At 43.0% G+C, this 18,900-nt stretch overlaps 1 pseudogene; it reads left to right on the top strand.

Moving 5' to 3' along the window:
- The window catches only part of LOC129783318 (ankyrin repeat domain-containing protein 26-like), a 52,875-nt pseudogene extending 34,406 nt beyond the window's left edge, over window positions 1–18,469 (top strand).
- The last annotated feature ends 431 nt before the right edge of the window (window positions 18,470–18,900 follow it).

Raw genomic sequence — 18,900 nt, 5'->3', positions numbered from 1 at the left:
GAGTAAATAGAAGCTGCTTGTTCTGTCTGTGGGCAGCCTTACAGAAGGCTTGCTGAAAAATTGTTGGGTCTGCCATAGGTAAGTGGCGTGCTGATTCACCAGTATTGCTTCTAGTCACTGAATCCGTAATATGTAGCCTCAGTATACCAAGAAAATGTATATTAACCATAGTAAAAGTTTATGATGCTTTGATCCGATGAGACAACAAACTCCTTTTTCAACACAATGGCTTTAATATGAAGAGGATTTATTTTTTTATTATAGAAGTGTACACACTAGTGTGCGTTTCCCTGTGTAACCTTACAGAAAACTGGTATCAATGGTTTATTTCCGTATCTTGTACAACTGATATCATGGACAATGGAATGAAGTTAGAATTCTTTAAAAAGTTGAAAAGTACAGTGAAAATATGGAATCTGGAAACATTTAAGTTTTTTTATGGTTTGAGTTGTCTCTGCAAGTTCATCATGTGGAACATCTACTTTTATATCAGTGCTTTTGTTTCTCAAATACTCTGTTAAATCCCAGGTGTTCTTTGAAACAAGAAGAAGCAAAGAGACTCAGAGTAGAAGTGCTCTGTGAGAAAGTGAGAGAAAAACTCCAAAGGAAAGAAGATCAATATTGTAAAGAAAGGGAGGAGAAACAGAAACTTGAGTTACACTCAAGGAATTTAGAAATGGAGATAAGAACACTGAGAAAGCTCTTGAAACGGGTATATTAAATAATGAATTAAACACTTTCTTTTCTGCTTCTTTTCACTTGTATTCCAGTATGCCTAGAGAAGGAGGGGCTTTGTTCATGGAAGAGGCATTGGATAACTATTGCCAAATTTTGAGGGCAGTAGAGAACAGTTGGTTCACAATTGGTCTGTTCTTTTTTTTTTTTTTTTTTTTTTTTTTTTTTTTTTGGCTTTTCACTTTATTAATCCTTTTTTTTCTTTTTCAGAATTTAGGTTTCATTTGTATTTCGGGCAAAGCCTGACTTTTTTCTAAATTACTACAAAACATCCTGTATTTCTTCTTCTTATATTTTCAGAAGAAAATTAAAATTTATTCTTTATAGGTGGATTATCATAGCTGTGGGGAATCAAAAATCTTTTCAAGTATTCTGGGGAGAGTGGGAAGGTGTATTGCTAGCTCTGATTTTTCTCGAGATGCAAGCAGTTGTATTACTGTAGGTTGAAGAGGAACGTGATGAAACACAGACACAGCGCTCTCAGGAAAAGAGTGCCGGAGCCCTTCAAGAAGGAATTTTGAACAACCACCTTGGGAGACAAATGGAACTAGAAGAAGAGACAAGAAGATCTATAGGAAAAAATTCAGAGGTAAGCAGATATTTTTTTTTCTAATAAGTCAGATTTCACCATGTTTGTTTTAAAGTCATCATAAATCTTATATAACTTTCCGTGTTTCTTGACGGATTATTTACAACTTACCAGTGGAACTTAACTGTGTAAATACCTTTCCTGTTTTCTCTTATGTCTTTAAAAGTTCTGGAAAGCAGCATCACTCCTGTATGGACCTGAATGACTTGTGCAAGTCGGAAACTAATAGAACACACTATTTACCCCGTTTCGTAACCTATCTGTTATTTGTCATTTCACAGACATTTTATTATCACTTTTTAGGGTTTCTAGCAACGAGACACCTAGCTACCTATGTCAAGGTTGACCAGGAAGAAAGTTGTTTGACAGTGTTTGTGTTTCCATTGCTTTTTTTTTTAATTAGTTATTCCCTTATTGAACTTACTTACTGCAAGTATGCCTTTCTTTTCCACCTCCACATACTGAAATTTTATGATCGAATATCAACAATGAATTCAACTCTCTGTAGGAGTTAGAGTAACTGGAGGAGAAAAAGCAACCATCAACACTGTATTAAAAAAGATCTTGAAAAGAGTTTACTGAATTTCCTAAGAATGTGCAGTGCTTGGAAGCCTCGTTTGTTCCTGGCTGTGCTGCCCAATAAATGTAGGGTGAATGTGTTCAAGTGGAAAAAAGTTACACATACAATAAAGAGGAAATATCCAGGACTATTGCATTCTGGGGGTGATTGAGTTTTATAGCTAACTTCCAGTAACACAAAAGGATAAGTGTTCAGAAGACATTTGAGAAGGAAAATACCCTTTCTAGCCTTGTTTTTATCAGATCTGTAGCACAAGTAATTCAACCTTAAAGGCAATATTATAAAGGCATGCACATACAAGAAAGCACTGTCATTTTAAAAGCTTTACACTTGAGATGTTTTAAATAATTTTATTATTTGGTTGTAGGTTTAAGGGGGTATTGTGTGTTTGGGATGTTCACTTAGGTTTTAAGGAGATGTTACACTTCCGTTGTGTACGTACATTGTACATGCGCGTGGGTTCACAGAGTAGCTTATTGCCTGAAACTTCATCTTTGAAGTCACCCTTCAGTATTAGAAATGTTAAAATGCAGTTTATTGCTGAAGTTTTTTTTGTAGATTCGTTTCCCAATTGGCTCTTTATTCATGTTCCCTGTCATTCAGGAATCCAACACTGAGAGAGAAAAGGATCTGTTGTACAAGAATCAGTTACTACAAGATGAGATTGCTGTGCTAAGGCTAGAAATCAATCAAGTAAGACTTAAGCACCAGGAGGAAGAAGGAAAATCTTTAGAGGAAAATGAGACCTTGAAAGAAAAAAATGAAGCTCTCAAAAAGGAACTTAAACTGAACAAGGAAGCATTAACACAAACGGTTCTTCAGTACAATGCGCAGCTGGACTTCCTAAAGACAGAATCTGCAGTGCTGACTTCCAAACTTGAGCAGACAAACGAAAGTAAAGACAGACTAGAGGCAGAAATTAAATCATTTCATTCCCGCCTGAATGCTGCTGTTCAAGAACTTGAACGTCATCGGTCATCAGAAAAGGATGCTGAACAAAGATTTCACAGAGAACGTGATGAATGGCATCGCTTGCAAGGCAAGCTCCATCATGACCTCTCCGACACGCAAGAAACCAACAAGAGCTTGTCTCAGCAGCTGTGTAAAGCTGAAAGCAAAGCTAATAGGCTAGAAAATGAGCTTCACCAGTTGGAGCAAACCCTCAGAGAAAAAACTTTGCTTGTAGAAATGACACAAAAAGAGTTAAGTCAAGCCCAGCGTCAGGCAAAGGAATGTGATCGTGCTCAACAACTTGAGAAAGATCCAGTAAGCGAACTTGTAATAAAACAGGAGTCCTTGCAGGAGCGATTGGCCCAGCTCCAGAGTGAAAACCTTTTCCTGCGTCAGCAGCTGGAAGATGCACAGAGCAAGAGGATCATGAAAGAAGAAGTAGTGAATGATGTGCAGGACCGGTTGAATGATACTCTGAACAAACTCAGAGCTGATAGGGAAAAGCAAATTTATCTCATAGAAGAGCAGAACAAGGATTTAAATGCCAAGAGTACTGATTTAAGGAAACAAGTCTTCGAATATGAGACTGACAAAGTAGAAAGAGAGGTAAAGGATATGCTTAGAAAGAACAATTTAAAGTTTGTCCGTTCTTGAAATTATTTTGTTTCTACAGTGCACCTGGTATGTTATGTGCATGGGACCAAAGAATACCGATTTGTTCTGGTTTGTTATGTTTCTCTCGGAATTGCGGAAGGTTTTGGCAAACGGGGTATTAGTCCTCAGATCTAAGCAGAGAACAGAAAAAAGGTATCCAAGTCTAAGCTTTGATCAGGAAAGGTGATTCTTCTTACTTAGTTCATAAAATGTTGAAGAACTCCAAAAGATCAGATTCCTCTAGAAGCCCCTGCCTGCTGGTTGGTGGGAGATCCCATGAAAGCTTTAGATGGGTCAGCGTTGTCCCATGAAGTGCATTCCTACGTAATCCTACTGTGAGCAGAGGCACTGCCAAAAGTGTTCTCCAGCATCTTTTCCACCTCTTTGTCTAGAAGAGGATGGCCTTTGCTTCAGCGAGGGCATCTGTTTCTGTAGTTACGTATTGGTCTGTTTGATGTGAAACCTGAAGGGATGGAATATCCTCAGGAATTCTGTCCCATGCCATTCTGTGGAACGTGGCAAACGGATAGAGACGTCCGGCAGCTTCTCTGTGGAGAACGCTAGATGCACAGACTGTACGTAGGTATTTTTCCTGTGCTCTGTGTGTGTGATACATCTTTCTTTTCTCTTTTGAAAGTGCGAGAGTGAAAGAAAGGAAGGAAAGCAGCTGGTAGAGTTGAAACACCCAGTTGAACTACGTCTGGACCAAGAAATGAAAAGAAACCTCGATCTGCAGAAAGACTGTAAGAGGTATGGCTTTTTAGCATGGTGAAGAGGTATCCCTGCGTAGAAGTCATGTTTTATTAAACTTTAGTGTAAAAATAGGTGTACCTAACTGTGAGCAGATGCCGGCCTCGTGCTAGTTCTTGCAAGGTACTTCTGTATATCAGCCCCTAGTTTTCAATAGCTGCCAAAACAACTGCAGCTGCAGGTTGCCCTGCGGTTCTCCTGGGAAAAAGGGAGTCTTTCATTCCTCTTTTCAGGTGAAATCTGGACTCCCCAAGTGTATGTGGCACAGGAATACTGGTTTTTCCTGGTAATTCCTGGTGTGTCAAGCACGTTAAAGATGAAGCAAGCGGTGTCTGTGCTGTTTACATGAGAGTATGTGAAAAAGTCCAGTTTTGTTCCTTTGCTTCATTGTTTTTGTGACTCATTTGCTGTGCAGGTTGAAGAGGCTGCTGAGCAGAGCTAGGAAGAAACTAAGGGTGTATGAGGAGAGAGGGGGACTGTCCCAGCTTAATTTGCAGGCAGATATGAAGAACAGGTATTCTGAAATGGTCAATGAAGCTGACAGATTAAGAACAAAGGTGAGCTTTGCTTTGTTTGGGTTATTTTGGTGGTGGTGGTTTTTCTTTCGGAACCTCTGTTCTTTCTTCGTACTTCTTTTCATGTTGTTGATTTTGACTTTTGTTTTCTTGGCTGTATTTCTGAATTGATTTGACTGGTTTTTGACGTTCCCTCTATGGTCACAGTAGTAGACGGCTGTGATACTGATGCAGTTCTTAAGGGTAAAGATGGAAGTGTTACGTATACAGCAGTATCTGCGAGGGCACGTCAAGGGCAGGCTGTCGTGCAGAGGAAGGGCAAAGCAAGAGCCACAGCAAGGCTGGCAGGGTCTGTGACCACACAGGCCGGGGATCAGCCCCACAGGCTCTCACCAGGAAGAGCAGAAGAGTTCTGGGGACAGTAAGCAGAGTGCTCCAAGAGTGCAGATCACCAGGCCGGTCCATAGGGATGGGCAGGTCTGCAGTCCTACTGGGCCGTCACGTCCATGGGTGAGGGTCAGGGCTGAGAGCAGTGAAGGCCCAGCGCAGGCCTGGCTGCAGCTTGAGGCCGTGGCAGCATCGTCGGGCTCCGACGGATGCATTCCCTCTCGGAAGAGGGGAGTAACGCCACCATCACTCGGAACAGCTCTGTGCAGTTGGCCTTGCCCAAGGTCATCCCCTGAAGCCTGTCTCGGGCACGAGTTGAGCAGGAGGCAGGTGGGGGTTTGCTTTTCGGAATGGTGTCTTTGCTTCCCAGGGCACAATGCAGTGTGAGGTGATGCAGAAAAAATGACTGCAGTAACTTATTGCTTACTAGTAGCTGACTCAGTCCGTCTTTCCTGGTCTTGGAGACCCAGAAACGCTTTTGAGGTTGCTCTGGCTGTTTGGTAGCATGGAACCTTTTATCTGCTTCTCCGCTCATTACTGAGATTTGTTGCTAAAGTAGCTGTGTTTCAAAATTATGCTCCTTTTTAGAAGATGATATTGTAGAATGAGTCAACTGCCTTGAGAGTGGCTCATTTTTAGTTCACAGGTTAGCAGCATGTTTGTGTTCCTGTTGGAAGAGTTATTTTGAATGACAGGGAATGGAATTACGTTTGGGCAATTTTAAATAAGTGTAAAGTTTCTACTTGTTTTAGAGACTCTTTCAAGTGTTGACTCTGCTGGTTTCCCCCACTTTTTTAAAAACAAAAGAGGATGGGATATCATGTTTTATGGTTAATAGGTATAGACAATGGATGTTTCTGGAGGGGGAAAGAAGGGGATAGAAGCTGTAGTTGACCATTGGGACCTATGGGAAGTCTGATATTTCCTGGAAATCTTTTGAAAACAAACCGTAGCTTTGACCTAAAGAGACTGTCTTCTGCCACCAGTGCTGTAAAAGCGGTGTTCTGAACCACTGTTTCCAGATCCATTAGCGTAATGGAAGGAAAGGGTATCCGTTTCTTGTCTTGTCAGTTCTGTGACGAAGCTTTGACCGTGTGAGAGCATGTGACAATTCCTCTGAAGCGTGACACATGGTTTTTTTCTGATGAAACCAGAATGTGGCTGTGATGTAACTGGGTATGGGTGTGTTTGATTTCCTATGATCGTATGAACACCTCGCAGAAGAATAGCCCTGGTGCTTTTCAGCCTAGCCCTGCGGGTGTCATGCCGCTGGTTTGGTACCTCTCGGTCCGTGACCCACTGCAGAACTGAGGAAGGATGGGAACCTGAGGAATGCTGTCAGAAACTATGTGAAAGCTGTTCTTGTTTTGAAAGAAGAGCCTGGTTTCACTTTTGTTTTAACACTGAATCAGCAGATGGTAAATACAGTGTTGATGGCCAACTCCTTTACCAATTTTCACAGATCTGACTAATTTTAGATCCCTCTGAGTTCCCTGGTTTTTTTCCCCTTTCCTGTGTACAGGTTGATGAACTTTCCCAGCAGCTGGAGATAAAGTCTAAAAAAGGCATGCAGCTAGAAGCACAAAATCATGATTTGCGAGAGGAGTTGTCCACCATGCGTGGGAACCATGAAGAACTGGAGAAGAGCAAAAGCCAGCTGAAAGAAGAGGTGGCTAATCTCAAACACCATATGGAGACTAACATGGTGGATCGCAGCCAAATAGAACAATACAAAAGAGAGGTGGAAGAACGAGCTGCACAAGAAATAAGACAAAAACTGCAAGAAGTCAACCTGATTTTGCAGGTAAGTTAATTTCTTATGTGTGTCTGTTATAGACTTCTGTTTTGGTTGTCATTTTTAGGGGTGGTGGTGGTGCCTGATTCCATGTGTTACGCTGTACTTCTGTTTTTCCTGAAGGGCAGTGGGAGAAGGGAATATGGTTGGGCAAGATGCTTTCATGTGCATGCAGTGTGCCTGCAGGCCCTGAATCAAAAACTTGCCCAAGGTGTGGATTTTCATTTTGCAGTTCTTGGAGGGGTATCACTGTCCACTGGTCTTGTTCTCATTCTTTATCCTTGAATGGGTATTGCAACTTAGAGTTGTCACAGCCAGGCATACGCATCTTCCTTAGTCATTGCACAAGGGGCAACGCTCAGAAAAGAAGTCACCAAAGCTGCAGGGTGCGGGGTGGGGGTGCGGCATCTCCATAATTTCTTTGAGGAATGCTATGCCCTGTCCTACAGAGATAGTGTTTCTTCATCAGTAGCTTTGATGAGTAATAGTGCTAAGATGGGGGTTCTTTCTGAATGAAAAGAATCATTCAGTGTGGTAGTTCCAGGGTTCTGCCCTGGTCGCTGATGGCAGTGAGGAGGCACAGCTGCCTCGCTGAATAGAGCTGGGCCCTTGAAACTGGGTACGTGCAATTGACTGGCGAGGGGAGTTCTCTTTTTCTTTGCGGTGGTTGAAAGTGTGTATCTACTTCAGATGCAGGCAGCCTCCCAGGACAGATTAGAACAAATCAGAGCCAGTCATCACGCTTTGCTGACAAGCCAGCTAGAACAGAGAATTGGAGACCTTGAACGTGAATTAGACAGGATAAAAAATACCCAGCGAGACAGTACTTTTCAAAAAGAATCCGCACAGGCAGAAGTGGAAAAGTACAAAGACCTGTATCTGGAGGAAGTTAAAAATGGAAGGTGCCTAGCAAAAAAACTGGAAAGGTAAGTCCCTGCTCTTTTGGGGTGATAATAAGATACTACTTTTTCCTCAAGCAGTTTTCTTCATTAAATACCTTTTCTACATCTGGTCAGCATTATGCATAAGATAGCATATTTGTGATGAAAGTACCTTAAGGCTCCCCCCTGTTCATTGGAACTATCTTCGCTTCTCTTCAGTGTTCCAGCAGTAACGCCACCGATCATGGGCGTTAATAGGATATTTTTGAAGTTGAGTTTGTTTTAACAGGCAGCCTTTTTGCCAGTCTCTAATCTGCGCTGCTTCTTCTAAGTATGGCAGAAAAGAGAATGTCACGTCCTTTACTGCTTGAATAAGGATAGGCCCTTCAGAGAACGGCATTTGGTGCTATGAAGAAGAACAACAAAAATCTTTTGGCTTCCATTTTAGCCGCATGTCATAGGTTTCAGCTTTCTTTGGGAAGGGAAGGGTAGCCCAGAGTTCTTACGCAGGTGATGTACCTTTCAGAAAAAGCTATGTAAACCCACGGTGTGCACAGACTGCTTTGAGGCCTTAATGCTGAGAAGTCCAAAGTATTGGTTAACTCTTGCTGCTTCTTGCAGGTAGAGTGACTACTTAGAAATAGGCTCTCCAGAAAACCCCCAGATCCAGTTATGGAGATTTTTTTGGACTCTCTTAATCCCTTCCACTTTCCGAAGTCAGATAATAGTCAAAGACCTGGAGGGTAACTTTGTGGAAGTGTTATTACCAAAGATAATTCTTTGTATGCTTCTGAATGTTTCAGAGCTAATGAGAGACTAGCAGAAGCCAACGCTGAGCTCCTTCAGGAGTGCCATAGAAGCAAACCTTTAATTGCAAGCAGCGCTGTCAGTGGTCCAGTTCTGTATTCAACTGAACTGGGACATATTAGCAACAATCCGGCACTGAATAGAAGTCTAAATCTAGGAGGAAGCTTCCTAACCCCGACCGGGAATACGTTACCATCCAGAAACAGAGTTGAAGCCTATGTGGCTAAGGTAAGCGTTTTTAAATACTGTTCTCAACTAGTGTTGAAGAGTATCTGTAAGCAAGGTTGTGCTTTTCAGTCTAAAGTTAGAATCCATTTCTAGTTCCAAACCATATGCTCTAATATGCCAAACCAAATTGCTCATCAAAACAGTACACAACTAGGTGGTAGAAACGAAGACTTTTGGTCATCAGGGTTATACAAATTTCCAGAAGTGCTCAAAGACCAAAAAATACTGAGATCTAAATGATGGACTGCGTAACAACATTCTTTTGCAAGAGAAACTGTGATAAAGAATACTGTGGCATAGGAAGCTGCCAAATAAGCTCTTCAGTAAAATTTAGTGCCGATGCCCCATCCCTGGCAGTGCTCAAGGCCAGGCTGGGTGGCGCTTGGAGCAACCCGGTCTAGTGGAAGGTGTCCCTGCCCATGGCAGGGGGGCTGGAACTGGATGATCTTTACGGTCCCTTCCAACCCAAGCCATTCTGTGGATGACCTTTTTTAAAACAGCTAACTTCATGATGAGTGCAAAATCCCATCAGACATCTTTGTTTGAGACACCTTTTCCTTCTTCCCTGATCTTCATTTTAGCAGTTTCTTCACCGGAACTTGTTTTAGTGCAATACCAACAAAGGGATGCTTCAAAAGTAGGATGGCATGAACAGGACACGTAACTTCTCACTGGAGTGCGGGACGTATGCTGTGCATAGGAGGCATTTGTTTTTGGGGGTCCTGCTATGTGGTGTTATATGTAACTGCTCCTCAGGAAGTCTACAGAGCTTTCTGATTTTGTACAAAAGCTGCAACCTCTGCGTACCTCTGGTCAAAGTATGCCCTGTAATTAGCAGTCAGCATGATAGCACATCCCTCACAGAATGGTAAACGTGATATCATGAGAGTTGGAAACCAGATGTCAGTCGTTGTAATCAGTTTCCCACCTAGCATAGGACTGAGGCATGGGCAAGCTTGCCTGTTCAGTCAGTGTCTGTCCCTCGCATATTCTGTTGTTGAATGGATGTGAGAAGCATTCGCTCACTTTTAAGTCTGTCTCGGTTCGCTGGTCCCACCTACACTGGAAAGAATCCATTTAAATAGCGTGTCTGCATACTGTGCCTGGTTTAAGAAAAAGAAAAAACCAAACCAAACAACAAAACAAAAATGGACAAAGCGGTGTGTAGGTAGTGCGTAGCAGCGGCAGTTAGAGATGAACTTTTCTGTATCGTTGCGAATGTGTTTTTTGTGTCAGAGGGGTGGACATAACGCTGCATAAAGAACATGGGAGGCAATTAGTACTGTACCATCTGCAGGGATTATTCTGCACGCAAGCAGCAGAAAGGAGGCAAAATTCAGGGATCCACTGCAAAACTGAAGTAAGGAGAAAGCCAGGACAAGGGAACAAGAGGGACAGGGAGCAGGGAGCAAGTGAGGGCAGGGGAAAATGAGAGAGAGATGGGAGCGAGATGTTACAAGAAGAAAAAGGCAAAGGAGGAAACCATCCCGCTTCTAGGAAAAAAGCTGTCCTAGTTTAAAAGAAAAGGGTTTAACAGTTGTGGTTTCTTTTTTTGAAGAAGAAACAGGAAAAAAAGAATAACCTCCCTGTTACTAAATCCAGCTGCACATCTCTTTATGATATTTCTTCCTGTAATCACCAGTTGGGGAACGACTGAGACTAATTGTAGTGGCGCTGCTTGTAGCCTCAAGTCACCTGACGTTCAGTGTATTCAGGGAAGTCTTAAAACCTGATCTTCTCTGGAGTCCTTCAGAAGAAAGGAACTGAGTTCTCAGAGGTGCAGTACTTGCTGGAGGGCGTGCATCTAAGTGAGTATTTCGCTTAGAGCTGCGGGCTTAATTTTTCTCAGTCGGGTGCAGTATGTCACGTGCATAGCATGCATCTGAGAAAAGAGGATTGAATTGGAACGTAAGACTTTGAAGTCAGGAAGTAACAAAAGGGGAAAAACTGCATGTATCCCTCTGCATACAATAATGGGTGGCAAATCTCAATCAGTTTCCAAATGCAAAATCACCAGATGCACAGTCTGTGCAGTCATTTCCACAGGGGTCCCGTGCCATTCAGGAGGCAAGTTGGAGCATGAGGGAAGAAATCAGAGATTATAGTGTTAGTCTACTTTGAAATGCTTTGCTGGTTGTGCTGCCTAGTATTCTGTCTGTTCACCAGACTGTTTCAAAGCAGAAGAATTTCTCTGACTCCAAGCCTTTTCTTCACTTCACTGTTTACTTCAGTTATGCCTCAGCTTTGTTTTCCCACTAACCTGGTTCCCTTCTACAGAATTTGCCTTGCCTTTAAATTCAGGATGCGCAGTGCTGCCTTGGCTGGAGATGACAAATGCTTCTGCCACTGAAGCTCTAGATGACAGGGAGTTAAGAAGCTGAAATTGCAGTGTGCCTCAGGCAGTCCTTTTGCACCGCTTTTTTTAGTCAAAGCTCTCTGCAGGTTTGGTGTTCCTTGTAGTAGCTTCCTCAAGGTGAGAAGGGCTATTGGAAGTAGGGAACATGCCAGCCATTCTGAAGAGGAAGATGTTTGTGTACATTTCGTTTGTGCAGAAGCTTTGAAATAGCTTCAGGGGCAAAGAGGTGAAAATAGTTCACACTGCTATTATTCAGAATGATGGTGTTCGTTGGTCCTGCAGCTGCTGGAAGAAACACTGGTAAATGATGCTGACAAGAGGAAGGAGTGCTCCACTAGCAAGTGGACACAGTTTCTTCTTTAGACTTAACTAAGGAATTTGGTGTTCAAAGGCTTGAAAGATTGCACCGTTTTCCTAAACATGAGGCATGACTATCAGTGATTACACATAGAGCCGTACATGTTGAAGATGGTCATGTCGCAAGTTCAGCAAAAACCGAGCATGTTATTCTTAAAAAAGCATAAAGAAATGTGTTCCATTACAGTATAGCCCCTTCCCCTTTATCAAATATATACGCGACAGAAAAGAATCACCTTGAAGTGCAAAAGGATCTTTAAAAATACCAAAAAGTTCATATTGGCACAAGCTTATTAACCAGCAGAATCCCAATCCCATGCAAATGTCTTCAGGTTTTTTTGGTGGTTTTTATTTTTATTAGAGCTTCAGTGATGTGGAATAAATTACAAGTACTTGACAAATTCTGTGCATGTCATTAGACAGTGACCGTAGCAACTAGCAATTCAGTATTTCAGACCTGCTCCCTTAGTCCTAAGGCAAGGAACGTCTCCTGCAAGTGCTGCAAGGAGGTTTTGGGACTGGAGTCCTGTTGTTAGGTTTAACAAATGTCAAGCTTAAATCCTAAGAGCTGTGCCAAAGGCTGGTGAAAATGAACATGGGTGTCTTGACAGACAAGAGCAGTGAACTCTGCAACCAGGGTGAATCAGTGGGTAAATGAAACCAGTTTAATGTGGGAAGGGAAATGTCTGCTTCCTACTTCATCTTTCAATTTCTGTTCCGTTTCTGATTTGGCTTTCTGCACTCTTGTAGCAGTCTTTGTTGTTAGCTTTTTTACTTTCTTCATTTACATGTAGGCCACGTTCTTGTTTCTCGCTGAAGACCTGTGAACTTAAGGCCATTTTTCTTTCTTCTTCAGCTCCTTCATCAAAAACCTGCCCGTCTCTCTCTTCTCTGCAGCCAGATACATGGCAGGGTTTGCAGCCAGCATTGTTTAATATTGGGTGGTATTTTTTTATACTGGAAATGTTGTCTATTTATGCTCTTAGGTTTTGATTAAAACTTACTGATGTATTCACATTTTCCTAACACTGCGCATATTTTGAACTTTAGTTTGTCCAAGGGAAAGAATGACTGCTGCAGGGGACTTCTCTGCTTTATGTGTTTGTAATGCAGTGGCTTCTGTGGTAGTTAACCATCTGTGAGATGATAGTCTATGGATTTAATCTGTTACAATGGAACTTCTTTGAGCTCTGGGAGTAGGCTGGTTTACCCTCCTTGCCAGTTCTGGTATTCAAAAAGTTCTTGGTGGTCACAACAGTTGTGTCTGGAGTACCAGTACTGTTCTGAAGTTGAGCATCATCTCACAGAGTCTTACAGGATCCAGCTTACTCTGCACTAAAGCAGCCTGTGTGGCTAAGTAGTAAGTCAACACCACTTTCTGAAAAAGAACTGTTGAGAAGGTGCCTGCTGCAAATGAACACCTGGTGTGTTACCGCCTGAAGAGGTGTGCAGTGAGGTGAGAAGTACCTGCTCAGGAGGTTTGGGACACTCAGCTGTGATGCCTTTCCCAGGGGTTTGGGGAGAAGGAGAAAAGTGGAGGCAAGTTAAGGTCCTCGGAGGTGTATTTTGCCTGGCTCTTCATTCATTCCCTTGTCAGAAATCAGCGTGTTGGCTTTATTTCCGCCTGTTTCTCTTCCCTCAGACATGGATGAGAATCACAAAGACGTTGATGGAATGAATAAGAGGAAAACAAGATCTTTTTCTTCTCTTGATTGATTCGTACATGTTGTGGCGAGTCCTGTGGACCTTTTAGTCATTGTGAAGACTCCAGAAACGAGGGAAAGTGGTTTCTTCTAACACCTCAACTGCTACTTATTTGCTTGGGATTGGTCCTGGGTTTGGGCCGTATTTTGGTCTAGGCATTAGTTTTCCTGCTTTTCTCTGTTACCTGTGTCTCGTCCGGGATTTTGCTTCTGCTTGTACCTGCTGGAAAACAATTAGAGATTTGGGGGGTCCTTTTCCATTGTTCATGCGGCTCTGTTGGCACAGAGTATTTCAATGAAGTATCACGGAGGGGTGCTTCTCCTGCAGGATCCGGTGAATTTGGTCCCAGCTTTCCCTGTGTTCCTGGAGAGAGAGCCCTTCCCTCCGCTTCGCTGGTTTACAGCCCCGCTCCTTTGACCCTTGCAGTTACTGCCTGTTACTGCTCCTCTTGTGAGGGTCAGCAGAGTGGTTTCCTTCCTGAGGCTCTTGCTCTCTGTGTCCTGTTGAGTACCCTGTGCAGTGTTTCCGTTCTTGTTGTTGTTGTTACGCTGCTAGGTGGGTCTGCTCATTTCATAAAATAAATGGTTCTTCCCCCAGGAATTCAGTACTAAAATCAAGAGAGTCGCAGAAGGAGTGAGGGGAAGGGGCCTCTAGCGATGATCTAGTCCAGCGTCACCCCTGCTCAAAGCAGGGTCAGCCGTAGCAGGTTTCTCACTGTTCTGTCCAGCCAGGTGTTATACATCTCCAAGGATGGACACGCCACAACCTTTTCTGGGCAACTTGTTCCAGTGGCTGTCCATGCTTACAATTTTTTAAGAAATAATAATTATAAAAATCCTTATGTTAAAATTTCCTCTGTCTGGATTTGTGCCTATTCTCCTCCCGTTCTTTTGCTTGGCACCGCTGAGAAGAGTCTGGCTCCATCTTCTGTACTCCCCCCACCAGGTATTTATACACATAGATAAGGTCCCCCTGAGCTTTCCTGTTCTCCAGTAAAGAAACAGTTGCAGCTCTCAGCCTCTCCATAGAGCTCACAAGGTCCAAGCCCTGCAGCATCTTCATGGCCATCGTAGCCCTGGAAGCTGTATGGTATCCGTTTGGAAATTCACTCCTGTGTGTCACAAATTTGATGGGAAAAATGTAGGAGTAGCAAGTATCATCAAATGTAAACAACAGCATATAGCGCTTGGACTGTGACTCTTAATTTAAGAGATGTGATTCCTTCTTGTGAAGGCTTCTGAAGGCAGAATCATAAGTGAGAATAACTTAATTGGTAACAATACCCACTTTCTAGGGGAGAAGAGGCGTAAGTGCTCCTTTGCAGTGATCCAGGCTGATTCCAGCTACATAATAAACCCCACAGCACTCGCTGCGTAGAAGCTGTAGCTGCGGTTGTCTGTCTTAGTACACAGTTTGCAAGAAAAAATTGTGTGTGCTTTTATATTTTTATAAATGTGTGTCATGGTATTTGCAATAACAATAAAAGTTTTGGCATCATCTGTAGGAGCTCTTTCAATTTCCCATCTTAAGGTGGAGAAAAGAAGAATATTGGCACACGCTTTTTTCTATACAAATGGTGTATGTCAATCCTGCAGCAGCTGCTGGTGCAGCCCTTCTCTCTGTGAAGTTGCAGAAGCCAGCCTCAACTGGCTGATTTGTCCCTGTGGGTGGCATCTGTACATATCTCGGCGTGTAGCTGACATTCTGTTCGTGTGTTTGATGATAAACTTCAGCCGTACCTTCACCGCAATAACTGCGCTAGGCTTTCTTGCTTTCTTCCTGTGTATTTTGTTAAATGCCCAGTAATAATCCAGCTGGCGAGTTACAAATTGTTTTGTTAACGTTGCTGAGCAATGAGGCAGCTGCAGCCCGACTGGCCAAAAGTTTCTCTTCAGTAGAAATCAAACCCCAAACCAAGATGTGTCTATTTGGAATTATATTTTTAGGTTTTCTCTCATTATGTGTGGGTTTTAAGAATGTTTTAGAAGTTTAACGTTAGAAAAACGTAACTGTTAAAATATTAACTATATTTTCTGTATAATTCTAGGTACGGCAGGAACTAGATGAAAGAATCGCTAAAGAACTTAAACAAGGTAATGTGTCACTATGTTAGGGGCATTTTTAAGGAAAAAGAGGAGTGTTCCTAACTCTTGAACATAATGGCTTGAAAGCTGTCAAGTTCCTGTGCTAAGCACAGGGAGGTTTTTCTGCTAGCTTTCCAGTTTAGACTTGAATGTGAAAACTTCCTGCTTACCAAAAGATTGTGTAGAATGTTATGCCGTTGCCTGAAAAAGACAAGTGCAGAGAAAACTAACCCACTTCCTCTACACGGGTGGCACTTGGCTTAAGCTGAAGTCACGTTTTTCTAGAGTGAATCCTTGAGCACAAGCATCAAACGTAAAAGAAGCCCTGAGAGAAGATGTTTATAGACTTCAGCCATCACTGCTTCTTCCATGTGCATCAGTTGCATTCCGCACTAAATCATACCGTGCACATTCTCTGCTGTTGGACCTTGATTTTTGCTGTTTCTTATTCATTGCTTGTATTTGTAGCTTAGATGTTGCAGTCTTTTTTTGAATAAGCAAGGAAAATAGAATCAGTGATGAAAGATACCCTTTCTTTAGGAAAAAATTATTTAGTAGCACTTAGGCAAACATAAGATGAGTTGAATGCTTTTAACACATAGCATGATGAAGCCAGGTGTCCAAAGAGGAATTCCACCTATTTCAGGGTAGTCGTTCCTCCAGAGTCACTGCTTTGCTTTGCAGTGACTGGTGCTATTTCAAAGCAGGTAGCCCCTGCGAGAATTTCCTTCTGTTCCTGCATGCTTTTGGTAATACAGAGAGTGTTCAGCTGTAGCTTCACAGCTCGTTCCATGTGTCCGAATGGACACAAAGCCGTTGCATTTCATCCGTGTGCATTTTGAACCTGACTGTGCGTCTGCTAGGTGTCATAGAGTGCGCTTGGTTTCAGGACCTTGTCTGAAAAACGTGGCTGGAGAAGAACAGTAAAGGTGGGCTTGCGTCAATTGAGTATGTGTTTTTGTGGAGGAAAGAGGGTTTTGCCAGGGTGAGTTACAAAGACGCCCCTCAAAGAAAGTGCCAGGCTAGGAGACTTGTCCTGGCCTGACTGCATTGCAAAGGCGTTTGCGTTTTCACCGGCGGATTCTTTTTAAGTTTGTCACAGAGAAGGCAGAAGCTGGTTTTTAGGAGCAGAGTTCCAATAAATCACTGCTTTGAACATTCAAGGAAAACAGATGCTGGAGGTTCGAGAGGTCTGCAGGGGGGCTCAGTTTAGCACTGGTGTAAGCAGGAGTCATTTGTGGATTCCCTGAAGATGTTCAATGTGTAGCCTATAGAATTTCTTTCGCTGGCTTTAGAAATACTGTTGACTGGTAGGCAAATGTGGAAAAAGATTGTTTCTCCCTTTGTGCCTAGCCCTTTGATTGTTACGATCCCTTGGAAGTTTTTAAATCTCTTTCTGGACTGTAGTCTCTCCAGTTATCCATAATGTTTTTATAGTGACTGATTTGGCCCTGTCTAGGGTAAAAGCAACACGGGAATCTTGTTTCTCTTCTCCCTAGCCACTGCTGAACTTGAAGCTGGATCTGCTGGAGCTTCTCCCGTGGTATTTTCTGACGGATCTTCAAAAAGTATCCACGTTGACCAGGATCCCCTTTGCAGGGCAGTACAGGAGTACCGTGATGTTTTAACCAAAAATTACCTGATTTGAACAAAATGCTGGGAAAAAAGCTCCGGAAAGGATTTTGTTTACATAGTGCGTCTATAGTTTCTCCTCCCACAGTTCAGATGTGCAAATGTGTTTATTGCAGTCCGAATGTGAATTCTATCAAATGGATGTCAAGCACATTGCACTTGCCTGTTGGCTTATTGATGCATAGGTGTTTTATTTTGCACTCGCCATAAGAAGCACACCTGTTTTTGTCGGACTAGCAGAATGACTCACCTTGATTCTTGAGCTTGACAGGATTGTCAAAATGTTTCTTATCAACGTAGAAGCATTATTTTTTCTCCACTGATGTTCTGTGTTTTAACAAAAGCATTCCCTTTGTTCTGCTTAATCCTTTCACCCTGTGTGTTTTTAATGTTTCCAGTGTTACTTTAATGCTTAGGACATCATTTGATGTGATTTGAGCCTGCTGCTTCAGTCCAGATGCCGTGACTGCTTCTGCCGATAAAGTGAAATCTTTACCAGTGGTCATGCTGGAGGACGGGGCACTTCACATTGCTGTCACCTTATGCGCCTTAGGTTTAACATTACTGTGAGTGTGTAGCAGTGCCAAGAGAGTTACGTGGTGGGTTTGGTATGTTTGTTTTGGATCACAGGACCACGGAACGGGTGAGGTTGGAAGGGACCTCTGGAGGTCATCCGTTCTAGCTCCCCTGCTCAGGGAAGGCCGCCCAGAGCTGGTTGCCCAGGACCATGCTGGCTTTTGAGTATCTCCCAGGATGGAGCCTCCATGGGCAGCCTGTGCCAGTGCCCAGTCACCCTGATCGGAAAGAGGCATTTCCTGACGTTCAGCCCCAGCCCTCTGTGTTTCCGTTTGTGCCCGTGGCCCCTCACGGTATTCATCTTGGGGTTTGTGTTAAAGGCCGCTGCAGCTGTAGACATTCCCAGTTACTACATCAGCAGCTGCGCTGTACCTGAAACACTTCATGTGCGGGAAAAATGAATGTTAAAATACTAACTTCCAGTCTCCTCAGTACTTTCCAAACCTTGTATGATAGGGCAGCCAATCTTTTTGTTGCTGCTAGCAGCTGATGATGTGGTGGCTGTAGCCCAGATGGTAGCCAGTGTTCTGGGACATTTGTGTCAATAAAAGAAGCAGGTTTACTTATTTCAGGGAGTTACCTGTTACTGAAGATCTGCGTTGTCATTTCCTGTCCACAGAAGTCAGTAGTGATCAGAAGATGATAGAACAAAGTCCCAGTTCTGGGAAAGGAAGAATGGTTGTTCCGAGATCAATTAAGACTGGAAAAAATTGGGGGTTTTACCCACTAATTCAAGGACTTGGGTTAACAGGCAGTGAGGAAAGCAATGAATGTTGCTGTGACGCTGTTCCTTTTTATATGAATACATATTTGTGAAGTTAATGCACTGTATTTAATTCAGATATTCTGTTTCAACTTGAAATTTAATAAACTTTGTCATCTAGTATATGTCTCTGTTTTATCGTTCCCCTTCTTGACATCGCTTTCTACCCCTTTCCCTAACCGTACAGCTCTCCAGAGCGCTCTGCTCCTTTCAGCTCTGTTCGCCGCTGCACCTTCAGCCTGTCCTGGAGGCCAGGCAAAAGGCCAGCATGCTGTATGTTGTGGTATTGCTCATGATCAGTTCCCAGACTTTTCCTGTATTTTAGAGCAATCCTCCTTGTGGTTTGGGCAGAAGGTAGCAGGTGGGCTTCTGCTGGCTGGGAAATCCCACAGGTTTTGATCCCATGGGGAGCCAGCCAATTTGTAGCTGCAAAGGGAAAAGGCGTAACAAAACTTCTCCAGCCTGCACCAGAGTGGTCAAAGAGAAGTTCAGCTTTTGCCGCTTTCTAGTGTGTCTCCACAGAGGAAGCAGGGACAGAACATGTTGACGTTCACGT

This window comes from Falco peregrinus, unplaced genomic scaffold, assembly GCF_023634155.1.
Source record: "Falco peregrinus isolate bFalPer1 unplaced genomic scaffold, bFalPer1.pri scaffold_29, whole genome shotgun sequence".
NCBI classification, from domain to species: Eukaryota; Metazoa; Chordata; class Aves; order Falconiformes; family Falconidae; genus Falco; species Falco peregrinus.
This window is presented reverse-complemented; position numbering and strand designations above follow the sequence as displayed.